Source organism: Eulemur rufifrons, chromosome 6 (genome assembly GCF_041146395.1).
Source record: "Eulemur rufifrons isolate Redbay chromosome 6, OSU_ERuf_1, whole genome shotgun sequence".
Classification (NCBI taxonomy): domain Eukaryota; kingdom Metazoa; phylum Chordata; class Mammalia; order Primates; family Lemuridae; genus Eulemur; species Eulemur rufifrons.
The window spans coordinates 66,899,955-66,926,498 of NC_090988.1; the positions used below are offsets into that span (position 1 = coordinate 66,899,955).

The 26,544-nt window shown below is 41.9% G+C and overlaps 2 protein-coding genes across 2 annotated transcripts in view; one reads left to right on the forward strand and one right to left on the reverse strand.

The window, feature by feature from the left end:
- PIK3C2A (phosphatidylinositol-4-phosphate 3-kinase catalytic subunit type 2 alpha) overlaps positions 1-2,555 on the reverse strand; it is a 94,400-nt gene extending 91,845 nt beyond the window's left edge. The window contains exon 1 of the mRNA XM_069471186.1: positions 2,508-2,555. The gene's annotated coding sequence lies outside the window, so the exon portion shown is untranslated. The remainder of the gene's footprint in view (positions 1-2,507) is intronic.
- Positions 2,556-10,936: 8,381 nt separating this feature from the next.
- NUCB2 (nucleobindin 2) overlaps positions 10,937-26,544 on the forward strand; it is a 64,711-nt gene continuing 49,103 nt past the window's right edge. Inside the window, exon 1 of the mRNA XM_069469647.1 lies at positions 10,937-10,971. The gene's annotated coding sequence lies outside the window, so the exon portion shown is untranslated. The remainder of the gene's footprint in view (positions 10,972-26,544) is intronic.

Sequence of the window (26,544 nt, forward strand, 5' to 3'; positions counted from 1 at the left end):
TAGTAGGGTTTGGGCTCCTATGAGAATCTAATGCAGCTGCTCATCTGACAGGAGGCAGAGCTTAAGCGATGATGCCAGTGATGGGGAGCAGGTGTAAATACAGATGAAGCTTCAGTCTGCTGCTCACCTCCTGCTGTGCGGCAGGTTCCAACGGGCCACAAGGCCACAGACCAGTACTGACCCAGGGGTTGGGGACCACAGGACTATAGAACTCTTTGAGCTCAAGCACTGTCTAATTCATTTTTCTATCCCTGGAACCCTTGTAGTGCTAGGCACCCTTGCAGGCCCTCTGGAACTCTTAATATCTTTCAGATGGTTAATTTTTAGCCCTACTCAGGTATTCATATCAAATCACCTACAATGTGAATGCACTGCACTAAAACATTCACCTTTAACATTTACCTGCCTTAAACTCTTTTTGGAATATGGTAAATTAATAAAATGGATAATTTACATCGTCAAAGCAAGACAAGTTTCAAAGCATTTTTTAAAAGTGCTCTACACTACTAGTGCTCTGAAAGTCTGGTATGATGCTCCGGTAAGAGTTCCGAGCTCTTGGGAAATTCAACACTCTTTATGCATAAATTCATTTACTGAATGTGCTTACTAAGTGCAAAACTTTATGCTGGATTAAAGAAAGACTCCTGGACATGGGAATTGATGCAGCAATCTTCAATTAATTGAAAATTTTAGAACTATTAATGGCAGAAGGAGAGACAAAAAAATCATATAATTAATATACAGCCAATTACAGAAAGTTATAGTAGTTTCTAAAATTCCAAGGTAAGCATGCCAATTCCCATCAAAAGAACATCATATGAGTACAATCAAAATGATTAGAGACTGTAAATTATCAACACATTTCACGTAACAGTTGTTTTTCCTTTTTAAGCAGAACCGAAGACAAAATAGTGGAATTTTCATACTCTAGATCTCATATATTCCATTCATATAAAACAGAAAAAACTGTGAAACCAGTGTATGAAAACATTAAAAGATATTGTTTGCAAGGAAAACTACAAGCAACACACACGAAACACAAAAACTCTGCTCTACAATCTATTAATGTAGCCATAATTTGTGGAATTAGCTCTATCTATACTTTGTACCTACACAAAATCACTTTTGAACTAAATTTAACAAATAAAAAAACTCTCCTCATTCAGTTATAATGCTTTTCAATACTCAAACACTGTGTGAATATTAAACAAGCAGGTATTTCAAAAGTTTGTATATCTCAACTAAGGTCCTTCAGTCTATTTGTTGGTGAAAGCACCAACACCCACTATAGCAGAGCTGCTGCTAAAGGAGTCTCTTGTGAGGATCTGAACCACAAGCCAAGCAGGCAAAGGTACAGTCTCTCTTCTGAAATCAGTATTTTCTGGATCTCTGTGCAGCCTTCCCCCTTTATACTATGTCTTCAACACATCTCTACACATAGCTTTCCTTTTCTTGCATCTCTTCTATTCTGTGGCCTTTGATGCTACGATATATTAAACAGTTTTCCCAGCAGAGCTTTTCTGCCTGACACTCACCTGGAAAGATATTAGGATACTCTTTAATAAGCAATCTTGTTCAAAAAGGAAGGCCTCTTTCGTTTCACTCAATTCATACACCCACTGTTTAAAATAAAAATATAATTATAACCTCAATTTCTATCAGGCCAATATAGGGAAAGAACTACGACAGGAGCTCTCTTCCACGTTATTTCCAGACTTTCCTCTTCACTTAAGTTTCTCCTTCCTCATTTCCCTCCTCAATCCCTGCTCTTCTCCCGCCCCCCCCCCCCCAGAACAATTCCACAGCTGGAGAGTCTCGTTTTAAAGCCAGTTTAGTGAGGAAAATAAGTATGGGCTTTTTCCTTCAATTATTTATCGTTCCTCCGTCACTGAGGAAGAGTTAAGTAAATATTTTTAACCTGACCGCCCACCCAGAAAGACGATACGCTAAATATACACTGAAATAATACTGTCCTCCCAAAGCAAGTGGATTCGCGGCAAAAAGGCAACAGGGTGGGGGTGGGGTGCCAGGGAGAAGAAAACGGATCTTTAGCCCCTAAAGCCAGAGATGGGACAGGAGGCGAAAGGGGCCATAACTGAAAAGTGCAACACACACACTACCCAGGACAATCTGACAAGAGAACAGGACCGGCCACTGAGGCTCCAGCCCTGTCCCGAGGGGCAACGGGGTGGCCTACCTTCCCCTTTGGGACAAAACTTACTCCCAGGCGCACCCCTGCCCCCGACAAAAAGGGCCTGGTGGGGGCGCGGGCCCCCCCGCACCTTCCGCAGGGCAGTTGGCAATGGCCTAGGTCGAAGCAAGGCCCGCAGGGAGGTGAGTCCGGCTGGGCAGCGCCAAGAGTACGGGATGGAGGGTCAGAGGCGGGCACCCGGGGGGCTGGGGGCCGCGGCAAAGGACCCTTCCATCTTGGGATCCCTGAGGCCCCGCTCCGCCCTCCCAAAGCAGGGTCCCGAGTACCGGCCCCAGCCACACCGACCACTCCTCACCTCACACTGCCTGAGCCTCCGCCTCCACCACAACCTGAGACGCTGCGGCCGCCACAGTCCAAGCCATTTTCCCCTCAGCTGGCTCAGCCGCCGCGGATAGCTTCGGCCGACTCCACAGCCAGCCAAGCACGCACGTCACTTCCGGCCGGGGAAGCACCGCCTTCCGCGCCCAGGCTTCTTGTGGATTGGCTAGTGCGTCGGCCTACCTGACCTGGTGGGCGGGGCAGGGGCGCGTTCAGTGAGGCTTGAGGGGGAGCGCTGTGGGCCACGGTCTGGCTCCCTCCCCGGAGATGCCGGACGCCCGTCTGTGCAGCCTCAGACCTCAAACCCGGGGAGGAAGCCCTCCGGACACCCCAGCCGGCCACCTCTCCGGCCGGGCGTCTGAAGCCCCGCCAACTGGCATGAGCACCAAATACTCTATTGTTCCCGTACCCTCTCCCGGGACTCCGCTCCCGCCTCCATCTGAGCTGTGGTTCCCAGATTTGTGGTCTTGGCCCCAAGCGGCGGCGAGATTAATTTGTGACTGGAACACTGAAAGAAACAGGCAAGACAAAATCGTTCACTCCATTTGCCGAGTCGTCACGGTGGATCAGATGCTGTAGAGTGTGTAATTAGTAGCCTGTCACATGGGTTGTGTAAAGTGCTCGTGGAAGCGCTCTCAGGTCAGTGTTTCATTTAATCCTCACAACAGCCAGGTAAGGAAGTTAGCCCCATAATAACTCACAGCCAGACGGCTCTTGCTACGTTACAAAATAGCTTAACATAGAATCTCCATAATTATAACACCGTCTTCAGGAGAATTGAATGAGATTATGCTTGTAAAGCATTTAGCCCTCAAAGGTTAGATTTAAAAATTACGTAACCACGTGAAGCAGATAGGAAAATTATCCCCATATACAGATGGTGACGCTGGGCACAAAGATGTCATGGGCAGAGACATGATTCCTGGTGTTTTACAACAAATTGTCCCTTAAGCGATAAGAGAAGGAGGTCCATACCTTCCACAGGCTCATAGTCTGACGTTTGTAGACTGATTTAAGCTGCAATTCTCAATTTAAGAAATGTATATATAGGCCGGGCGCGGTGGCTCACGCCTGTAATCCTAGCACTCTGGGAGGCCCAGGTGGGCGGATCGTTTGAGCTCAGGAGTTCGAGACCAGCCTGAGCAAGAACGAGACCCCATCTCTACTAAAAATAGAAAGAAATTATATATGGACAGCTAAAAATATATATAGAAAAAATTAGCCGGGCATGGTGGTGCATGCCTGTAGTCCCAGCTACTCGGGAGGCTGAGACAGGAGGATCCCTTGAGCTCAGGAGTTTGAGGTTGCTGTGAGCTAGGCTGACGCCACGGCACTCACTCTAGCCTGGGCAATAGAGAGAGACTCTGTCTCAAAAAAAAAAAAAAAAAAAGAAATGTATATATATAATATATGTATATATACATACATATAATGAAAAGGCTCTAAGAAGTAGAAACTTAACCTCCAGTAAATAACGGGAAAGATATCAGTCTGATTTTTTTTTTCCTTTTCTGAGATGGGGGGCCTAGGGGCAGAGGAAGAATGTGGAGTGGATGAAGCCCTCTAATCACTGTAATAAACATGCCTATGGCTCCCCAGAGATGGGAAGATTAGATGGAGTTTCTTTTCTATGGGAAGTCTAGAAGCAAGTATATGATTATTCCTTATGGCTGTGGCAACCAGCTTTCCACCACTCCCCACCCCCTCCAGGCACATGCACTTCCAGGCAAGCTTTACACACCCTAGAAGAATGTCCCTGAGAAATCCACTTAGTTCCACAGCATTGTTCTGCTTTATCTTCTGATCAAAGGAGGAATTTCTAGAATTGGCAGTCCTTTCCCAAGATTAAAAGGGGTTGGGAAAGCGATTTATCTCAGGGCGGTTTCCTAGCTTCTGCTCCAGAACTGAGTGTGCCTTCAGGAAAGGAGGAAGAGGCCTTGCAAGAGAACACTGAGTCTTTAGGAAAGATGAACTGTTTGACTTTTTTGTATCTTTCTTAGTTTTTTAAAATGAGAAATATTTTCCCTGGGTTCCAGCAGCAGAGGGCCCTGGTCTTTGAGTCAGTTCCTTGTTGCAGTTCTGACTTCATTATTTTATTATGGTTTTTGAATGTCTGATTCTTGGTAGGCTCTAATCAACCAGAAGGGTCCCAATAAGGTAAAGAGGAAGAAAAACAGTTTGATGATTTTCCAGATTCCAAAAAAAAGCAGCATTCTCAAATTGCCAGGTATCAAGAACCTGAACAGGTAGGCCTGCCTTAGCATATCTTATCTGTCTGGCAATGGCTTGTGAAGATGCATGTATAAAAGCCATGGGACCACAGACTTCTGGGAGACAGTTCAAACTGATGCTGCTGTCATTGAGAACCAACTAGAACATAGCTAGCAGCCATTTCTCCTCTTTTCTTTCTTCCACTGGCTTCAATTTTAAGACTTAAAAGGTAGAGAAAAGGATTGAGGAAGAGGCATTACATCTTTAAGTGTTCTAATCCTAATTTGCCACAGAGAACTTCACAGTACCACATGAGAAATGGGAAACCTTTTTTTTTACTGCAGGTAATAGTGGCTGACATTTATTGAGCATCTGCCAAAGCAAGGCCCTGCTCTTAATGTTTTATGAGCATTATCTTATTAATTCCTCCAACAACCTTATAAAAAGATAGTATTATTATATCCTCATTTTATAGCTGAGGAATTTGAGGAACAGAGTAACATGCCCAAAGTCACCCAGCTGCTAAGTAGTAGACCTGGGATCCAAACCTGGATCCGACTGCACAGTCCAGTTCTTTTAACCTCACACTGCCTCAAATAGACCAAGGAGATTTTAACAGCTACAAAACACTATTAATAAGTGGTTACATTCCTCTTTCCTTTCCCAATGCTGTTTTCCCACCCCAGTAGGACTCTGCTCAGTACTATACCACACAGTTTAAAAGTTGTGGTCTCTAACCCTAAGGCAGATAACGCTATCATAATGAAATGACACTCAGAGTATTAAATGTGTAAATGATGAAAGGATGTAAAGTTTGTAGGAGAAAGAAGAAATGTTTGCCTTCTAATTTATTTGGGGAAAAAATATATTGAGCCCCTACTTTCTGTATGTCAGGCACTGTGCTCTGTGCTAAGGATACAGTGATGAACAAGACAAGGCATCTCTGCCCTCATAGGGCTTAGAGTCCAGTCGGGGAGACAAACATGAAATACCTCATCGAACAATCATGTAATCTCAACTGTGATAAGCAGTATGAGGGAAAGCTACAGTGTTCTTTGATTTAGAATGGAAGGCAAGAAGGACTTCCCTGAAAAAGTGAGATCTAAAGGATGAATATAAATTGAGTGAGAATGGGGGAAAAGCATACCAGGCAGAGGGAACAGGGTGTGCAAAGACACTGGGGGAGGAAGGAACATGATTCAGCTGAGGAACTGAAAAGACCAGTGTTGTCATCATACCAGGAACAAGGGGGAAGTAACTTCAGAGGCCGTGGTGAGGAAAGCAGATCATGCCAGGCTGGGGAGGATGCATTAAGAATTTAGGTCTTTATTCTAAGAATGAGGAGAAGGATTTTCAGCTCTCAAATGATCGGAGTTGAATTTTAAAAAGATTTCACAGGTCTGGGAGGAGAATGGATTAGAGAGGGACTGGAGAGGATTTGGGCATCCCAGTTTGGAGGTTATCGCAACTGTGTAGGGAAGCAATGATGGTGAGTTGAACTTTGGGTAAGACACAATAAATATAAAGCTGACTGAGCCAGGGGTCCTGTCCTTGGAGGTAGTCAAGTAGGGGAGAGTGACTCAGAAACAAGAATACTATAGTGTGCTACAAGCGTTACTAGAGATATGTCCAAATAACTTTGGAGACTCGGGGAAAGACAGAGTGAAGTTGGCAGGTGTATTAGTTATCTATTGCTGTATGTCAAATTATTCCAACATTTAGCAGCTTAAAGTAACAAACATTTACCACCTCACAGTTTCTGTGGGTCAGGAATGCAGGCATAGCTTAGGTGGGTGTTCCTGCTTCAAGGTCTCTCATGAGATTACAGTCAAGCTGTCAGCTGCCAGTCTCCTCTGAAAGCTTGAATGGGGGAAATCCACTTCCACATTCACTTATGTGGTTATTAGAAGGCCTTGATCATTCCCAAGCCCTCTTCACAGGGCTGCTTCACAATATGGCAGCTGGCTTCCCCCAACATGAGTGACCAAGAAAGAGAGCAAGAAACAAGAGGGTGTGAGAGAAAGCACCCCTGATCAGAAGCCACAGTCTTTTTGTGACCTAATCTCAGAAATGATATCCTATCACTTATGCCATACTCTGTTCTTTAGAAGTGAGTCAGTAAATCCAGTCCACATTCAAGGGAGGGGGAGTAAAAAGGTGAGGAATACATAACGGTATGAACACCAGGAGGCAGGGATCACTGCAGTTCATGCCACTAGCTGCCTACCACAGAAGGTTCCACAGAGGAGGTGGCACTTGAAGTAGTTGTATTGGAGTGTCTCAGAGGCTTCTCAGGAGGAAAGGCATTCCAGGTAAAGCAAAGGGCATGTGGAAAGACTTAGAGGCATAAAAGAACTTAATGTGATTGGGGGTCTGCTGGTGGCCATTCCATGACCAGGTGAGAGGGGCTTACAGAATATCATTGATTCAACTGAGGAAACTTTGAAAGTTTTGTCATTGTTTGAAAGATGATAAATTTAATTCTTTGAATTCTACCAATATACTTGTACCTTTGTGGAAAATATATATGCATAATATACATACAACAATATTCATTGAATGGCTGGGTGTGGTGGCTCACACCTGTAATCCTAACACTCTGGGAGGCTGAGGCAGGAGGATCATTTGAGCTCAGGGGTTCAAGACATGCCTGAGCAAGAGCATGAAGTTAGAAAAATTTCAAGAAGAATTAACTGTTTCTTTCTTGTGCTTTAAAAAAGAATATCTATTTTATGCATCATAAAAGTAATACGTATAGGCTGTGATTCACATGAGGAATAACCATGGAATAATCATAAAGATATAACCAAAGGAATAATCATAAAGAAACAGCTGTGACAGGTACTTGGAAGAGCAGCTAACATTTGCTGAGAGCTTGCTATGTGCTAGACACTAAGAGATTTAAAGGATTGACTCATTTCATCCTCATGACAACCTTATGAGGAAGAATTATAATTCCCATTTTACAGATATGAGGCACAGAGAGGTTAAGTAACTTGCTGGTAAAACAGTGCAAGCTGACCCCTGAGCTCTTAATCATCTTACCATGCTGTCCTAGGGAATCCATCTCAGTGGGTCTGAAGGTTTGTCACCACTTTAGTCCTTTGGGAGTACAGAGGAGGGTGAATAAGGAAAAATACACAGTGGTGTGGAGGCAAGTATCAAATCCAATAATCCAGGGGTTTTCCTTTTTTGTGCCACGGACTCTTTTGGCAGTCAGGTGGTCATAATGCATTTACATACAAAGGTAAAATACAACTGGAAACCAATTATATTGAAATATAGTTCTCAAAATATTAAATCAGCATCTGGGATGTAATATACGTGCTTCTTTATTAATGTATTAAAAATAAAAAGATCTAATCACAGGTCTAATGACTACCATAATTTCATGGTAGTATAACTATAACTGTTATTTCAAGATTCTTTTTTTTAAAGACAGGGTCTCACTCTGTCACCCATGCTGGAGTGCAGTGGTGCTTATGGGCACAAGTGATCTTCCTGCCTCAGCCTCCTTGGTAGCGCCACCATGCCCAGTTAATTTTTAAAATTTTTTGTAGAGATGGGGGTCTCACTATGTTGCACAGGCTGGTCTTGAACTCCCGGCCTCAAGTGATCCTTCCACCTTGGCCTCCCAAAGTGCTGGGATTATAGGCATGTATTGCAAGATATTTTGAACTGCTATTAATGTGACACAGAAATATCTGGGATAGGCCAGGTGCAGTGGCTTACACCTCTAATCCCAGCGCTTTGAGAGGCTGAGGCAGGAGGATCACTTGAGCTCAAGAGTTCCAGGTTACAGGCAGCTTGCGTTGCTCTACCAGGTGGCAGTGAGCTATGACGATGCCGCTGTACTCCAGCCTGGGCAATAGAGTAAGACCCCGTCTCTAAAAAAAGTAACTAAATAAAAAAAGAGAAATATCTGGGATATCTATTGGTGACAAAGTTGCAGATACTGTTAATACCACTATGACTTATTTCCTACATTTGTAATGAAAGGAATTGCTAAATTTCTGTTAGAGGTTCATAAAAATAAAGATGTGATTTCTTTGGGCGGGGTGGGAGAAGAGAGATCTGTAGACCCCAGGTTGTGAATCCCTGCTGGCCAAACCTAGGAGCAATTTCTGGGTATACTGCAGTGATGCAAGGACAAAAAGTAGGTAAAGAGGAGACCAAGGCAACTGACCAGGAATTCCTGAGAAGAGGGATTCGGTGGTGTGAACTGATCACCCCTTCCTATGGCCTGATGATTGATAAAGGACAATAGAGAAATGAATGAAGAAATAATAAAATTATTTCTGTGATATCTGAGATAATTCTTTAAATATATTTCTAACATTTCCCCAAATGCTGTATATTATTACATAAATTTTAGAAGTTAAAGCAAATTTGGAAAAACTCAGTTACAAGTGGATAGCAGTCTACTTTGACATGTTCAGGATCTGTAGCCTTGAGACCAATGAGAGGCAAGGACCCTGGGCGGGATCAACACACTCGTGGTGGCAAGCCGTCCTCATTCTGCTACCCCACCCCCACCCCCAGTACCATCAGAAATGTTTGCCAGACAACAACATGGAGATCAGAGAAGAACAATATCACAGCACATGTGAGATAACCCCAGGTGCCCAGAAATGTACTGAAGCCCCACAGTGCTGAGGGCATGGTGGATCAGCACAGTGCAGATAGTCACATACATGTGACGTCATTTGTAACTAGACTCTGACAGAAGAAATTTGAGCTATTCTTAAATGGAACCTGCAACGTAATACCACTAGGAAGGTTTGTAATAATAACAATGATAGCTAACATGAATTGAATGTTTACTATTTATCAGGCACTGTTTGAAGTACAGTACTTTATGTGCATTAACATATTTAATTCTTAGAGCAAACTTGTAAGTGCTATTAATATGTCCATTTTACAGGCAAGGAAATGGAAGTACAGAGCGGTAGAAGTATCTTCTTGACTGTGTTAAATGCTGTATTGACTATATGCTAGATGCAGTAACAATAAACTTTGAAATCTCAGTGGCTTAACACAACAGACATTTTCTTCTCTCTCACATAAGCCCAATAAGAGGTTGGATGTTGAGAAACCCAGTCTGATGAAACAGTCCACTGTCTTCAGTACATGCAAGGTCACTCTGAGGTTTCTTGCACCAGGGCCAAAGGTGAAATATATCCAGTTCCACTGGCTAGAACTCACTTGCCTATGCCTAACTACAAGGGAAGCTGGGAAATGTAGTTGAACTGTGGTCCCACAGGGAAAGGAAAATGGTTTGGTAACCAGCTAGCCAGTCTCTGTCATGCCAACAGATCGGATAACTTCATTAATTCAAGCAGAGTTTCCCTTCTTTTCAAAATGTGCTCTTTAATGAACTGAAACCACTTTTAGATGAGCTTAGTTCATGGTCTTTTGTTAGAAAGGAAAAGATAATTATTAATCTTTATGCTGTGGATCTGCTATTATTACTACTCAGCAGGCACTTGTTCCTTCTATATAATTATTGTCAGAAAGCATGGCTTGAGATCAACTCTTGTTACATTCAAATATTGTTTTTGGTAACTGTTCTCCAACATTTAATTGATATATTGCCAAAAAATTTATATAGCACATAAACTATGCTGTTATCTGGAAAGTAAATTTCTTAACTCATTTATTAAGATAGTCTCTTAACTACTGGGGCCTAGAATGATCTTGACTCTGCTTGTGTGGAAGAACTTTAAGGTCTGAGACATCACCTGTCCATATATTTAAGCAGGTGCAGATCTACTTTCTGAAGAAATTGTTGACTTTAGACCCATTTCCAAATCACAATAGGATGACTTTCTTTTTGAACTATCACAATGTTAGACTCCTCACTGCTCTGAAAGAATGTCAGTCCTGCCTTCAGCTCCATTGATTATCAAAACAACTCCTAATCAGTAGCAAAGATCATTTCCATTCTAGTTTCTTACCAGAGAAATAACTTCAAACTCTTTCTGTACTTTATTAATCAAAAGCTCAGGTAAAAGATATAGTATTCATTGAGGATTACTTGAAGGATAAATAATCCATCTATTTCTCTAGACATTGTATTTTATTTATTTATTTTGCTTGTTTGGTTTTTTACAACAGGACTTTGTCACCCAGGCTAGAGTGCAGTGACGTCATCATAGGTCACTGCAACTTCAAACTCCTGAGCTCAAGGGATCCTACTGCCTCAGCCTCCTGAGTAACCTGGACTACAGGTACATGCCATCATCCCTGGCTAAGTTTTTAAAATTTATTTATTTATTTTTATTTTTCATATAGACAGAGTCTTGCTATGTTGTTCAGGCTGGTCTTTAACTCCTCACCTCTAGTGATCCTCCCACCTTGGCCTCCCAAAGTGCTGGGATTACAGGAGTGAGCCACCACATTTGGCCTCTCTAGACATTTTAAATGTTACCCCTGATTTGTAGCTGCTTGAATAAGCTGTGTAGCTGGATTGCCTCTGGTCCCTTGTAGAATTATTTTTGCTGAGTTGCATTTTGGCTTTATGCACTGAAGTTAAATATAAGAGATGGCCCTGTGAATCTTACTGTTATGGTTATTGTAGGGATATTGTTGAGGACTTTGACCCCCACATCATAGAGTGACTCATAGTTACGGAAAATTTCTCTCAGAGGTTATTACCAGTAAGCTGTATTTCCCTTAAGAACTACTTTATTTTTATTATAGGGACACTGAATTTCATCATTGTTCAGATTTCCCTATTGCTTTGTCCCTGCAAGGTTAGAATCAAATTTACAGCCCAAATCTAACTATTGTCTAGGACTGTATAATATATACTTTTATATGTCATCATAACAGTTGGTTTTAGCTTATTTTCCTTCTCCTGTTTGCCTTTACTTCTCCCCTCCACACAATTACTTAACCCATTAATTTACTTCATGTTATATTTCTATAAATTGCTTTTAAGCCTTTGAAAACATATAAGCCATATGTTTAAGCATGTATTTGCATGTATGTGTTTATGTATAAAGTAATACTCAAGTATTTGGAATAACAAAAGATGTTGAACTGCATGTTTCCTTAAATAGTTGTTGAATATTTTTCATTAAAAAAGCTTTGCTTTGCTTTGTAATTCATGCTTCTTCCTTTATACTCTACTGCTTCTAATATTTGTCCTCCAATTCATGCTGCAAACCCCTCCTGCCGTTGCTTTTTCTCTCCTTTTTTTTTTTTTTTTTTTCTGACAGAGTCTCACTTTGTTACCCAGGCTAGAGTGAGTGCCATGGCGTCAGCTTAGCTCACAGCAACCTCAGACTCCTCGGCTCAAGCAATCCTACTGCCTCAGCCTCCCGAGTAGCTGGGACTACAGGCATGCGCCACCATGCCCGGCTAATTTTTCTATATATATTTTTAGTTGTCCGTATAATTTCTTTCTATTTTTAGTAGAGACAGGGGTCTCGCTCTTGCTCAGGCTGGTCTTGAACTCCTGACCTCGAGCGATCCACCCGCCTCGGCCTCCCAGAGTGCTAGGATTACAGGCGTGAGCCACCGCGCCCGGCCTCCCGTTGCTTTTTCTTTTCTTTCTTTCTTTTTTTTTTTTTTTTGTTTGTTTGTTTGTTTTTCAGCTCATTAAGGGGGTACAAAAGATCAGGCTATATACATTGCCCATGCCTCCCCATCCCCCCGAGTCTGAGCTTTAGTTGTGTCCATTCCCTTGACAGTGCACATCACTCTCATCATGTAGGTGTGCACTCCTCCCCTCCTCCCACCCCATCCCCCCAGTCAGAACTTCAATCGTGTCCATTCCCCAGGCAGTGCGCATCGCACTCCCGTTGCTTTTTCTTAAGCTATTCCCCACTCCTTCCACTCCTCATCACCAAGTCTTCCTCCAGGGGCCTCAGCACTTGCTGCTCTGTCAACCTGGAATGTTCCTTCCTGACAAGCTCTTTCTCATCAGTTCCTTTTTGACAGCCTCTCAGGGAGGCTTCCTAACCCCATCCTCTCTAAAGCTGACTTGTGTCCCCTGCCTAGCCCACTTCATTGTTTTCTCTCTCAACACCCTGTTTCCTTTCTTCATGGCACCACCTTCTGTCATTATTTTATTAATTCACTTGCTAGGTGTCTGTTTTCCCTACTAGAGGGTGAATTCTATGAGGGCAAGTACCATGTTGTTTGCTTCGTCCAGGTCTTAAGATGCATGAATAAACGGTCCAGCCTAAGAACTGCAAAAAATCTCTTCTGGCTGTTCTATACCCTAAGAAAAGTTTCCTTTTCTGAACTCCTGCATTTACTTCTGTCTGACCGAAATCACTTAGCACATTTGAAGGCTATCATTCTTCTTTGTTTCATGTTTTGGGATAGATTTCTTCAATTACATTGTAAGGTATTAATTATTTGGCTAATAGATCAGAGGAACACTGTAAGTATAGGCAGCAGAATATATTAGATTCTAAACAGATTTTAGCAAGGGATTTAATTTGTCTCTTGTGAGACAATTAAGTGAGACAATAAGGGTGTGGGGACTCACTGATAATCCCAGAATTGGTATAAAGATTATTTTAAGCTGAGGACATTTGAGTTTGCAATCTCAGAGCTTCCCTTCTCTGACTAAAATCAGCAACTTCTGGAAAACAAGGCTACCATGAATCACCTCTCCAGGGAAGTTTTATGGCCCTGAAAGACAGAAAGACCACTTATCCTGTATGGACAAATATTATCAAAAACTTCCTTTTTTCTTCTTTTCTTTGCTCTTCTTTTCTCTTTTCTTTTCTTTCTTTTTTCTTCTTTTATTTTTTATTTTTTTGGGAAACAGAGTCTCACTCTATTGCCCAGGCTGGAATGTATGGCATTATCATAGCTCACTGCAACCTCAAGCTCCTGGGCTCAAGCGATCCTCCTTCCTCAGCCTCCCAAGTAGCTGGGACTACAGGCATGTACCACCACGCCTGGCTAATTTTTTTATTGTTTCTAAAGGTGGCGTTGCTCAGGCTGGTCTCTGAACTTCTGGGCTCAAGTGATCCTACTGCCTTGGCCTCCCAAAGTTCTGGGATTAATGCACCTGGCCTTATCACAAACTTTCTTATCTCCAATTTGTTCTCCTAAAAACCTACTTGTCTTTCCTTAAGAAACTTATATGTCCTTCCCATAGGAGTCATTGCCCTCTCTTCCCTTTCCCCCACTGAGTTAGGTGTATAAGCCCCAAATTCTAACCACCCCTTTGTGTTACTCATAACTGAGCTTTCCCACATGTATGTACATTGCATGTGTAAATAAACCCTTTTTCTCTTATTGTCTTTCATCAGTTTCATTCAACAACCTCCATTAACTGAAGAGTAGAGGATTAAAAAAAGTTTTTCCTCCCCTACAAGTTCAATGATGACAGAAGGGCAAGAAGGGGAGGTAGAAAGGGAGCTTACATTTATTGAGAGCCTCTTAGATTAGGCACACAAGAACCAGTGAATGCATGTCATGGGATGGTGTATTTCAGCTCACCCCCACCTTTTTTTGAACCATGAGAAAGAGCCAAAACCGGAATGCGTTTCTTTGAGAGGGTCATCCATGCAACAAAATGTATTGAGCATGTTTCATGCCAGATATCCTAAGAACTAGGGATGGAGCATGAATAAGATGTGGTCCCTGTTCTCATGGTATTGACAATTTAGTGGAGGCTGAGAGGAATCCATCTCAAAACCTATTCTATCAGACTTAGAATCAGAGATTCTAGCCCTGGACAGAAGCCAGACTCAGGGGTGGAAAAATGAAGTGAGTGAACATTTGTCGAGGGCTTACTGTTTGTCAGGCACCATACTGAGCACCATACACAGCATCCATGTTCCTTTATGACCCTCAGATCCTTGAGGGGAGGAACATTGTAGTGCTCTTGGGTTCCCCAGGGCCCTGAGTATTGCTGTACGCAGAAGATGTTCAGTACTCCAATTGATTACTGATTTAATTCAAGTGATTCAATGGTAATGAGAAGCTAGTAGCATTCCTATGCTTATAACACAGGTGGTAAAATAAAAATTAATAATAAAACATAAAAATAAGCTAAATTATTTTCCAGAAGTTACTTATTGTAGTTATTGTCACAGCTGGATTTACACGGAGAACTTCGAGGTCCGTAGTCCTGGACTTAGATTCCAAAGCCACACCTCTCCCTCCAAATACATGACATAACTGTAATTGTTATGCAGTCAGTCATTGTAGGAATGCTAGGATAGCATAGCTACGACTATGTCATCTGTAGTAATAACCTTGATGAATACTCTATAAACTATTTTAAATATGCCACAAGTTTTGTTTTCCTGCCATTACATTAATGGGTTTTTAAAGCAGCATTTGACTTTAGATCCAGCAGGGGGAGCCAGGTCCGTGTCCATTAAAGGCAAACAACCCTCCTCCGCATCCAAAACATTAAAAAAAGAACAAACAAAACCTGGAGGGGGTGGGCAATAGATTACTTTATCAAAGAAAATGCCTTCTAACTTCCAAAGTGTTGTTTCCACCTTCCTTTAGTGTCCCTGAGCAGCTCTTTCCTCTCTGAGACTTTGGCATAAATATGAAGTTGAAACAGGGCACAACAGAAAACTTTCACTTTTTTGAATCCTTTTGATGGCACAGAATGTCAGTGCTTCTGTTACTCATTTATCCATTTGACAAGTGTTTATTTCTACCTACTCTGCCTACTGGGCTGGGGTGGGAGGGGACACAGCCAGAGTAGGAAAGGGCCAGACTGGGGCAGGACAGCTAGGAGGAGAGAGCAGCCTTCTCCAGGGAGGGAAAAACCTTTGAATTGTGTCTTGAAGGACAGCTAACATTCCCTCCATCACGGCTGGAAGCAGCATTACAGACTGTGGGAACTGTGTGCAAATAACAGATGCAATGTATTTGTGGAATTATCAGTAGCATAGGAGCGCAATTGAAAGCAGGTAAGATAACTCTGGAAAGGTAATCTGATGAAGTGGGGTTTATTTCAAGAATGCTAACATTATAACAGGAATAACTAGTATTTGTTAAAATCAATAAATATCCAGTATTTAACAAATACTTATAGCACTTGCTATATCCCAGATGCTGTTATAAGCATGTTACAAGTGCTAACTAACTGAATCCTTATATAATCTGATTACTATTCCCATTTGCCAAATACGGAAACTGAGGAAAAGTGAGGGTGAATAACTTGGCTCTCACACAACTTGACAGAAGTAGAGCCAGGACTGGAGTTTCTGTCAGTCCAGCTCTAGGGTCTCTGCTACGATCTAAATATTTGACCTGTGTTCTCTTTAATTCTCACAACTCTGAAGTCGGTACTATCATTACTCCCATTTTGTAGATGAGGAAAAAAACACAGATAAAGTAATTTGCCTAAGGTCACACAAATAACAAGTTATGGAAAAAGGTTAAAATCCAAGCAGTCTGACATCAGAGCCCATGTTTCTGTTGTTGGTTTGTTTGCTTGTTTTCCATTTTTATTTTATTTTATTTATTTATTTTTTTGAGATAGAGTCTCGCTCTGTCACCCCAGCTAGAGTGCAGTGGTATCATCATAGCTCACTGCAGCCTCAAACTCCTGGGCTCTAGCAATCCTCCTGCTTCAGCCTCCTAAGTAGCTGGAACTACAGGCTCACACACCACGCCTGGCTAATTTTTCTGCGTTTTTTATGGATGGGATCTCACTCTTGGTCAGGCTGGTCTCGAAACTCCTGGCCTTGAGCACATCTCCCATCTCAGTCTCCTGAAGTGCTAGGATTACAGGCATGAGCCACTATACCAGGCTTATTTTTAATTTTTGATAATACATTCAAAATGGTTCAAAATTCAGAAGGTCTAAGAGACTACAGTGAATAGTCTCTTTCTGTTACCAGACACCTAGTTCTCTCCCTGAAAACCAATGTTATTGATTTCTTATCTACCCTTTTATACACAAAAGCATGTATACGTTATTTTCCCCTACTATCACACAAACTGTCATATACTACAAATACTGTTCTGTATTTACTTTTAAAACCTAATGATATATCTTCTGATGGCTGCATACAATTTTTGTGTATGAATATACCATATTTTGTTTTAACCAGTCCTTATTATTAAGGTAGTTTCCAATCCTTTGCTATTATAAACAATGAATAAAGACTCTAGTCTAGTGTATATGTTATTTAGCACGTGTGAGCCTATCTGCAGGATAAATTTCTAGAACATATTTGCTGGCCAGAGATATCTAAATCTATAATTATAATAAAAGTTTTCAAATGGCTCTCGTAGAGGCAGTACACATATATCCTCCTGTGATATAAGACAGTATCTGTTTCCCCATTCCTTCTCCATCACAGTGTGTTAAGTGAAAAATTCTTATCCCAGTGCAGGTGCAATTTTCCTTTCTCTTATAATGAGTGAGATTGAACATCATTCCATGTGTTTAAAAATCATTCACATTTCTTTGTGGACCATTTGATCACAATCTTTGATCATTTTCCTACTGGGTTGTTGAGATGTGTGTGTGTGTGTGTGTGTGTGTGTGTGTGAATAAGGAAAGAGCTGGTTCCCTGGTTTGATTCCGGGTTTTGGCACCAAAAAAAAGAGCTGGTCACAGTGGCACGCATCTATAGTCCCAGCTACTCAGGAAGATCCTTGAGGCCAGGAGTTCAAGACTATAGTGTGATATGATCATGGTGGTGAATAGCCACTGCCCTCCTGTGTGGGCAACATAGTGAGACCCTGTCTCTAAATAAAAGTAATAAATATATGAATAAGGAGTCCAGCTCCTGGTCAAAAACCTATTTGTGACTTTCAGGCACAACTGTAGGCAATTACAAAGGCTCTACCTGGCAGGCCGCCCTGGAGCACACTGCCCCCACCAGGCATGATGCACAGCCAGTGCAATGCACTGCAGTCTCTGAAGGGAGCTTCAGTCAAGGACTCCCCTAGCTGGCCATGGTCTTAGCTTATCTGCATTGCTAGATCAGGAGCTTTCATCAGAGGTGTCTTTATCTGGAGCTTTCTTCAGGGACCTCTGTGGAGGCCTCCTTATTGGTGGAGATGGGAGAGGGGGAAACCTTGAAGACACTTTGTCCACTGACTTACTCAGTACTTTTCTACTCCTAGTCCTCCCTCCCAGGGTCTATAAAACTGCAGGAGCCATTTGTTCAGGGTTCCTTTGGCAGGGAGGGAACCAGACCCCCACATGTCTGTGCTGATCTTCCTGACCCTCCATTTTCCATGCGAGCTTCCATGGGGGAAAATGGAAAAGGAGGAAGGCCGTGCTTCCTCCAGCTTTAGCCTCCTGCTTATACTGACATGGTAAATGATTAAAGTCTTGACTGGTACTTTCATTTTTGGCTTGTTGCTTTTTAATTGGCTACTCAGATACCTGGTAGCTCAGCTCTGTCCAGCTCAGCTGAGCCTGTGTGTGTGTGTGTGTGTGTGTGTGTGTGTGTATGTGTGTGTGAGTCTCCCAGGACACAGCACTTACACTGTTAAACCAGGTTTGCTGAGGTTTTTCTCAGTTTTAAAACTGCAAGTTTCACATCCTGACAACTTCCTCAGGCCTGGGGCAAACCAGGACAGTTAGTCACCCTACATGAGATTATATACCTGGAGTGAGTACATCAACCCGTGACCTCTGCAATCATGAGATATTATGAAAAAGGAGACTCAGAAAACTATAAGGCAGAAAAGTGTGATTAAAAATGCATGAACAGGCTGGGCGCGGTGGCTCACGCCTGTAATACTAGCACTCTGGGAGGCTGAGGAGGGTGGACCGCTCAAGGTCAGGAGTTCGAGACCAGCCTGAGCAAGAGCGAGACCCCATCTCTACTAAAAATAGAAAGAAATTATCTGGCCAACTAAAATATATATAGAAAAAATTAGCCGGGCATGGTGGTGCATGCCTGTAGTCCCAGCTACTCGGAAGGTTGAGGCAGTAGGATCGCGTGAGCCCAGGAGTTTGAGGTTGCTGTGAGCTAGACTGATGCCATGGCACTCACTCTAGCCTGGGCAACAAAGCGAGACTCTGTCTCAAAAAAAAAAAAAAAAAAATGCATGAACAAGGGACTATGGGAATTCAAGAGGAACCAAGGATGGGAGTCACAAGGAAAAGTGATTAAAGCAGAAGGTATTGAAATAGATGTGGTTTGACAGATGGTGTATACCTAGATAACATTCTTCAATAGCAGACAAACCCGTTCTGTGCTGATTGGAAAAAAAATATGGGCATATAGGATGCTTACTTCATAAAGTAATTGGTTTACAGTTTGACACCTAATGAAAAACACGTCATCGTTCTCCAGGCTGGTGTGTACCTTAGAGGAAACAATGCATGTAAAACTGGCATAGAGCTTGGTGCCCCATAGGCACTAAGACCTTGCTCTTCCTGAGTCAATCCCTTTTTTCCTCTTGAATCAAAAGGTAGTTTCAATGTGCAGCACAATGCCTGGCATGTGGTTAGTGCTCAATTAACATTTGTTGAATGACTATTGAATGCACACATCAATTAATTTGACATTGATTTTAGCTTTATTCCAGGCCAATTTCTAGGGATCAGTTCCAATTCACCCTTAAAGATGAACAAAGATGTTGTAAGCAGTGTTGACTTAGTCTTACGTGGAAAAGCATGTTATATCACCTTGGGCTATGTTATCACTTGCCGATATCTTAAAATGTGCAATTGCATTGCTGAGCTCAGCCAAGAATTATTTAGGCTCTGCAAGAGCGTATAATAGAAGAACATGTATTATACACAGTTTGAATTCTAGCTACTTTGGTTAATTAAAAATCTTTTTAATTGTGACAAAATGCATGTGACATAAAAATTATCATCTCAACCATTTTAAGTGTACAGTTTAGTGACATTATCTGTACATTCAGATTATTGTGCACCCAACCTCCAGAAATCTTTCATCTTGCAAAAGTGAAACTCTATACCCATTAAACAACAACCTCCATTCCCAGCTCCTTCTAGGCCATGACAAACCACCATTCTACTCTATTATTATAGCTTAACTACTCTAGGTACCTCATACAGTGGAATCATACAGTAGCTGTCTTTTTGTGACTAACTTATTTCACTTAGCATGTCTTCAAGGTTCATCATGTAGCATGTGTTAGAATTTCTTTTTTAAGGCTGAATAATATGCCATTGTACATATATGCTACATCTTAATAATGCTGCTGTGTTCTGGGAAATAAATATATTTTCCCAATCTAGCTTTGTACCAATACCTCTTAATGGCTTCAGAGGTGTTATTTTGTTTCTCCAACTTTTAGGACAAATATCTTTAAATGGTGGGCAGAGGCCGGGCGCGGTGGCTCACGCCTGTAATCCTAGCACTCTGGGAGGCCGAGGCGGGTGGATCGCTCAAGGTCAGGAGTTCGAGACCAGCCTGAGCAAGAGCGAGACCCCGTCTCTACTAAAAATAGAAAGAAATTATATGGACAACTAAAATATATATAGAAAAAATTAGCCGGGCATGGTGGCGCGTGCCTGTAGTCCCAGCTACTCGGGAGGCTGAGGCAGTAGGATCGCTTAAGCCCAGGAGTTTGAGGTTGCTGTGAGCTAGGCTGACGCCATGGCACTCACTCTAGCCCAGGCAACAAAGTGAGACTCTGTCTCAAAAAAAAAAAAATAAATAAAAAATAAATGGTGGGCAGAAGGAAGAGAAGGAAGAAGTGAACAAATTAGAGGTAACTTAGAGGAGGCATTTAGTATGCTGCCTGATAGATTTGTAACACAAAAAATGGTAAATATTATTGGTCATTACTCAAATGCTTATCTGGGGAGAGGCATGGGCTCTGGAGGCCAACTAAGGTTTGAAACCTGACTTTGGTATTTACTAGCTGTGTGACCTTGGGTGAGTGGCTTAGATTCTCTGTGTCTCATTTGCCTCATCTATAAAACAGGGATCATAAAAATGCCTAATTCATGGAACTTCTGTGATAACTAAATGAGATAGTGTAAGTAGAGTGTTCTGAATGGCATCTGGCTCATACATAGTAAATGCTTAAAAAATGGTAGCTATTCCAGATTAAGGCACTTTCACCTATATTTGCTAATACAAAGACCCACAAGGCATTTTTTCCCATTGTTTTAATTGAAAAATTTCAAACGTAGAGACAAGTAGAGAGGATAGTATAATGAATCCCTGTGTACTCATCACACAGCTTCAACAATTATCAGTACATAGTCTTGTTTCAACTATGTACCTACCCACATTCCCCCTAAACTTGGATTATTTCAAGCAAATCTTGGCCATCATATCAGCTTTATTTAGCACTTATATCTAAAATTTAAAACTCTTTAAGAGTTTATTAACCCATTGTAATAGAAAGATTAACTGAGGCTCAGCAAAGTAACATTCCCAAAGTGACCTAGTTGGTAAATTTATTAACCAAAATTCAAATACAAGAAAATTTGTCTTCCTTTACATTGCCATTTACTGACTGATATAAATATCCATGATCTGAAGGTTAGGCAGCAAAACTCTAAATTCTAAGAAAAAATATTAGCATTTTAAATTTTAAAAAGAAGTCAGAATAGAATAAAAGCATAGTCATTCAACACTGAGCAGTAATAGACCCATAGATTAAGTTCCTTTGAATTTTTTTTTTTTTTCTGGCTGAAAGGATTTATCTTGATCTTTGAAGACATGAAGCATGAAGTATGAAAGCAGGGCACCAGGCACCAATTGTTCAGATTTTGTGCATGGTGAATAACTGAGAAAAATGCTTTTCCCTGCCAAGCTTCCAGCACAAAAACAAATGGCTTAGCACTTGTTTGTGGTTTGTCACACTTTCAAAAGGAAATGCTATATTCCTAGCAATGATTATTTAAAGGAAGAATATGCAGGCAGAAACTACACATAGGGAATTAAAATTAAATTGCCGGGCCCCATGAGAGCTTTCAACTAATATTAATCGATGATGATGAAATGATAGTAATTATAATGATAAGGTTGACACATGACACATGAACCATATGCAAGGGCAGGAAAACAAGTCAATCACATGTCTATAAATATTAAATAATACCTTGCAAAGCAGGTTTGGAGCTTGCCTGAGGGAAAGGCCAAAGAGGTGGTGTGTATGATTGCAGGACCTAAAACCACAGGCTGTGGAGCTGGTTCAATTCTAACTTTCTACTACCAAATGTGTAACATTAAATAAATTACTAGGCCGGGCACGGTAGCTCACGCCTGTAATCCTAGCATTCTGGGAGGCCAAGGCGGGTGGATCGTTTGAGCTCAGGAGTTTAAGACCAGCCTGAGCAAGGGCGAGACCTCATCTCTACTAAAAATAGAAAGAAATTATATGGACAGCTAAAAATATATATAGAAAAAATTAGCTGGGCATGGTGGCGCATGCCTGTAGTCCCAGATACTTGGGAGGCTGAGGCAGGAGGATCGCTTGAGCCCAGGTGTTTGAGGTTGAGGTTGCTGTGAGCTAGGCTGACACCACGGCACTCTAGCCTGGGCAACAGAGTGAGACTCTGTCTCAAAAATAAATAAATAAATAAATAAATAAATAAATTACTTAACATCTCTGAGCCTCAGTTGCCTCATTTGCAAAATGGGGATAATAGTACCTATTGCATAGTGTTGTTGTGAGGATTAAATAAGATCATGTGACTGGTCTATTGTGGATTTTTTGTTTGTTTTGTTTTGTTTTATTTTGTTTTGTTTTTTAAGACAGGATCTTGCCCTGTTGCCCAGGCTAGAATCCAGTGGCATCATCATAGCTCGCTGCAACCCCAAACTCCTGGGCTCAAATGATCCTCCTGCCTCAGCCTCCCGAGCAGCTGGGACTACAGGTGTGCACCACCACACCTGACTAATTTTTCTGTTTTTTGTAGAGATGGGGTCTCGATTGTGCTCAGGCTTGGTCTATTGTTATAACATATTATTTAGGTGTTACTGGGAGATGCCCCCAACCTTGAGAAAATAAGAGGAATAAGATTGCTTTGCAGAAGTAGATAAAGGAGATTGAAGAGTTGTCAGGCTGGTAATGCTGTAACACCAGAGGTTGCATTAAGGTATCTAGAGAAATAGTGGGTCATTTAGGAGTGGAGTAAACATTCCATTTTACTTGGTAACCTGAGGAGGATCTAGCCTCCTGGGTAAGTCAACAGAGAGAAATGAGGGCATCCAGCCTTCAAGTATGTAAATCTTAATGACAGTGATGTCTCTCTGTTGATAGCTAGATTAGCATTTGGCATTTAGCTTCTGTGCATTGTGGGTAGCCCAAATCTCTCTCTCAGGCCCTGGTCACTCACACTTTCAAAGGAAAGGGTAGATCAAGCCAGACTTACCGTAGGCAGTGTTATGGGCAAAATTGTGTCCCCAGCACCCCTGCCCCTGCTGACACCCCAAATTCCTATGTTGAAGTCCCAACCCACAGTACCTGAAAATGTGACTGTATTTGGAGATAGGGCCTTTAAAGAGGTGATTAAGTTAAAATGAGGCTGTTTGGGGGCCCTAATCCAATCTGACTGGTATCCTTATACAAAGAAGAGATTAGGGCACACACAGAGACACCAGGATATACACACAGAGAAAGGACCATGTGAAGACACAGCAAGAAGGCAGCCATCTACAATGCAAGGAGAGAGGCCTCAGAAGAAACCAAACCTGCTGACACCTTGATCTTGGGCTTCCAGCCTCCAGAATTATGAGCAAATAAATTTCTATTGTTTAAGCCACTCTGTAGTATTTTGTGATGGCAGCTCTAGAAGACTAATATAGATGGTGTCCACAAAAATCGCCTAGGGTGGGGTCTTATTAAAATGTAGATTCATGAGGGGACTCACTCTCATAATCCCAGCACTCTGGGAGGCCGAGGCAGGTGGATCATTTGAGCTCAGGAGTTGGAGATCAGCCTGAGCAAGAGCGAGATCCCATCTCTACTAAAAATAGAAAGAAATTATATGGACAGCTAAAAATATATATAGAAAAATTAGCTGGGCATGGTGGCGCATGCCTGTAGTCCCAGCTACTCGGGAGGCTGAGGCAGTTGGATTGCTTGAGCCCAGGAGTTTGAGGTTGCTGTGAACTAGGCTGACACCACGGCACTCTAGCTGGGGCAACAGAGTAAGACTCTATCTCAAAAAAAAAAAAAAAGAAAAGAAAAGAAAATATGTACCCGAATAAACCACATAAGACATTGGGCTAACACAACTTCCTCTAAGGAAATGGTTATTTTTCTGTGTGGCTTAATATAAGGCATAACGAACTAATTGTGGTCAAGGTATGGTTGTAATTATGCTAGAGAACCACACGAAAGCAGGTCAAGGTCTCCTACACAGCAAAAATGGCTAGTGTCAAGATCACACAGTACTAATCCCCTTGGTGTGGGAGTAGCCCAAGGGCAGAGATCATCCCTGGCCCATCTCTGTGGTTAGCAAGGCAGGCATTTGGTACCTAGGAGATCTTCCAATTAGTGCAGGGCCTGGGGGCAGGACTGAGGCAAAGAAGCAGCATTAGGGAGGGGAACTGAAAGCCAGTGCGTCTCTGGAGGATGAGGCAGGCCGGGGAAGGTTTTATTACAGTAGTACCAAAACATAAACCAGTCCTCTGCATAGGTACATGAGTAGAGATGTCAGATATCCTCATCAAAAGTTTCATACCACCAGGAGATGTGAAAGGGAGTGGTGGTGAAAAAATACAAACCCTATCTGTGCTTTGTAAATATATCTTGTCCCTCCTGCCCTTCTTCCTTTGAGAAAGTCGTCAAGTTATTTATATCTTTAACATTAGTGTATCTGAATATATTACTTGAAAATGAAAAAACTACATGGTAAAATTGTATTATATATACATGGGGATTTTTAATATAAATAATTTTACCATGTAGTTTAACACTTAATGGTGCCAGGCACTGTTATAAGTACTTCCAAATAAATATTAAGTCATTTAATCCTCATAACAACGCTATGAGATAAATACTATTATCCTTATTTTACAAATGAGGAAACTGAGGCACAGAGAGATAAGTAAGTATCTTGCCCAAGGTCATACAGCTAGTAAGTGGCAGAGGCCAGGCAGTTTGCTCCCAAGTCTATGCTCCTAACCATTAAGCTTTTCTTTCTCCTTAAGAAAGGACCACAAAGTAAGTGGTGAGGGTGGACATTTGTCCTGAGAGCTCAGCTTCTAAACTTGCGTCCTGCGTTAGGAGAATCTTGGTGAGATCTGAGGTAGATGGAGTCACTTCCCACTCTATAAGCTGAAAACAGCAGATGTTCACTTTCCCAGCACACGCCAGGGTCAGCCATTCAGACGCACTAAACAGTTTATATCCGAAGTCAATGATAAAATGAGGGCCCAGAAAATCCTCTCTGGAGGCAGTGGCAGGTGCAGTGGCCATGGTGCTGGAACTGGTGTAGACACCCCAGAGAGAGTAGGGTGCAGTGGTTGAGAGGGTGGGCTTGGAGGTTGACACCCTCCAAGGTTTGAACCCTGGCTCTGACCCTTGAGCAGGATGCCTAACCTCTCTGTGCTTCATGTTTCTCACATGTAAAATAAGGTGCTTAAGAAGATGACAATTGCAGACCTTTATTGGGAGACTACCCTGTTCCAGGTGCCATGTTTTACGTCCGTCCTACTGGATAATTTCCACAACAATCTGAAGCTAGTACAAGTACTTTCATTATTCTCATGTTACAGATGAGGAAATTGATGCCCAGAGAGGGTAACCTGTATAAGAACGTGCCACTATAAAGCAAGGAGATTAAGTAGACACAATTCAGTTAATTCTAAAAACCATCTAAAGAATGTTCACTGTATCAGGCATTTAGCATGTCTTGACTTCAGTAAGCCAGGCAGCAAAGATTTTCATGGTCCAGTTGCTCAAGTTAGCCCAGTCTCTATGTGTCACATTATCAGAAACAAATCTATCAATCAAAATCTATCAATCTATCAATTAAAAGTGGAAAGGATACAGAAAAAAAATCTTTAAATTTCTCTCCTCCTATCTCAGCCACACTCACACTCCGTACTTTTCACCGTTAGACAGCTGCTCCCTCACTCTCAACTTTGAACGTAAAACAACCCAAGCCTAGTTTGTGTGGCTGAAGATTCTTCTGCCCCTAGCCTTTCCATTGCTCTCTCTTCAACATTCTCTCCACCAGGAAAATTTCAGTCTTGAGACACAGATTCCTCATCCTCTATCTGACTCTCTACTCTTTGACCCTTCTGCAACATAAAAGTCTAGGAACCAACCTGGAAAAACTGAATTCTCAGTAGAGGGCAGGTTAAAGGGAAGGTTTCAAACTAATACATCAATAATTTTTGTAGTCATTACACAGGCAGGATGTATGTACCAATAAGGGAGAGAGTTTCACAGATGACTAAGACTAACCATCCTTCAGAAGGCAAGGCTATTTTATTACTCCTTGTTACTTATTACCCCATTAATGGTATTTCACTTCTCTCTTTGTTTCTCTGTGTCTTTTCATATCTGCCCCTTCTGCCAAATGGTGAATCTTTCTCAACATTTTCTCAAATTTCAAACGTAGAGAGCCAGGTTGTGTTAGTTAACTTCCATTATGCCCGTTGGTCAGAGCTCTGACTATTGAGCCATCGAATAGGCCAGTTTATGGGTTTGTGGTTCTTGCATCAAATTCTATGGCTTCTCCAACTGTAGCCACCTCTGTTTATGCAATAGCCTTGGCTCCCACACCTTCCCTTAGCAGAGGACTGTGGGTGAGGCAGCTTCCTCAGAAAAGGACAGTGGGTATGAAGCTAGGGACATAAAGCAACAGGGGCTGTGTGTAATCTCTTCTGGGGACCACAGCTTCATCCAGTTCCCAGAGGTAGCAGTGGTAGCAGATCCAGAGGCAGACA